Here is a 1,686-nt window from a genome sequence, read left to right on the forward strand (position 1 = left end):
CACGAACCCGTGTCCCCTGCATCGGCAGGCGGACTCTCAACCACTGCGCCACCAGGGAAGCCCTGAAGAGTCTTTTTAGTGGATTTCTTAGAGCTTATATGACTTTTGAGTCTTATGGAAAATTGGAAAATATATTCTGGAGATATTAAAAGCCTTGGGAGTCTCAGTGAGACAATGTTATAGAAAAGTGTTTTATGGGAATTCCCTGGCAGTCCAGTGATCAGGACTCTGTGCTTCTACTGCAACCGGTTCAATCCCTGTTCGGGGAACTAAGATCCTTCAAGCTGTGCAGTGTGGCCAAAAAAACAAAAATGTTTTATAATGTGATGCATTTAACTTGGTACTAGAAAAATAAAAATATTGATTCCAGGAAGCACAGTGTTTGTGTGAAGGTGTCTCCGCAGAGTCCAATCCAGGCATCTGACTTTCTTTAAACACTGCTGGGCAATCTGACACTAGCCATAGCCATGGTGCAAATGACCTTCTCTGGTCCTCAAGGTCAAGGGGAACTGGACACCAGCATCCTTGAGCTCCCGATCTGTGCCTGCAGCCAGCAGGAGCAGCCAGGCCCAGGGGCAGATAGCCTCAGCCCACCGGGCTCCCACAGACCCTACAGCCCCCGGGGTCCATAGGGCATCCCAAGCTGGCCAGACTCGGGCAGGATGTGAGAGACTCAAAGGGAGACCTGGCAGGAGTGTAGGCAGGGAAGAGGAGCCTTAATTATGTCTTTAAAAGACCCTATCTCCAAATACAGTCACATGCTACTGTGGGTTAGAACTTCAACATATGATTTTGGGGGCAGGAGATGCAATTCCGCTCACCACAGAGGATGACAGGAAGTGGTGAGTGGGCTGGTTATTGTATTAAATAGGGGGTCAGAGATGGCCTCACTGAGGAGGTGACATCTGAGCAGAGGCCTGAAGGGGTGATGCGGTAGTTCTGCTGGGTATCTGAGAGAAGAGTGTTCCAGGCAGAGAGAACAGAACATGCAAAGGTCCTGAGGCATGGCTGTGTGTGACTTGCTCAAGGAACAACGAAGGGCCCTGGGTAGCTGTGGGTGAGGATGAGAGTAGAGGAGATGAGGGCGGGGAGGTGACAGGGCCAATCACTCAGGACCTTGGTTCTTCTAGGAGTGAGATGGCCCATGGCTTTCAGATCCACAGCTCACCCAACAGCATATTTTTAACCTCAAACTGATTTTTTCCACCTATCAGCCCCCACCACTAGCCTTCCAGTGTCTGTCCAAGAAAAGTAAACCCACTGGAAGGCCGGCATGAATGAAATAGAATTAGGAGCCTAAATCTCATGCACAAATATTGCAAGAGTCACCTCAACACCCAGAGGTGTAAGGAGATGGGTGCAAAGAACCAGGTGTGGGAATAGAGGCGAATCACCCTCCTGACTATTTCCTCTTGCTCTGCTTAAAGCCTTCAAAGAAATGAGAACTCTCCCAGCCTCTCCTAAGAAGACCAACTCAATATCAGTTTAATGAATGCTTTTACCCTCTGGGTAGGGTTGTGTTTTTTTTTTCAAATCTTGTACCTAATGGAGTTTAATAGACCTATCTTCGTGACATCTTTAAGCTTCAATTTACCCCCATGAAACCTTACTTTTTTTTTTTTTTTTTTTTTTTTTGCGGTACGCGGGCCTCTCACTGTTGTGGCCTCTCCCGTTGCGGAGCACAGG

The 1,686-nt window shown here is 48.1% G+C and overlaps 1 pseudogene; it reads right to left on the minus strand.

Moving 5' to 3' along the window:
* Positions 1-469, minus strand: part of LOC112067621 (mitochondrial transcription rescue factor 1-like) — a 1,126-nt pseudogene extending 657 nt beyond the window's left edge.
* Positions 470-1,686: the final 1,217 nt, after the last annotated feature.

Source organism: Physeter macrocephalus, chromosome 2 (genome assembly GCF_002837175.3).
Source record: "Physeter macrocephalus isolate SW-GA chromosome 2, ASM283717v5, whole genome shotgun sequence".
NCBI lineage: Eukaryota > Metazoa > Chordata > Mammalia > Artiodactyla > Physeteridae > Physeter > Physeter macrocephalus.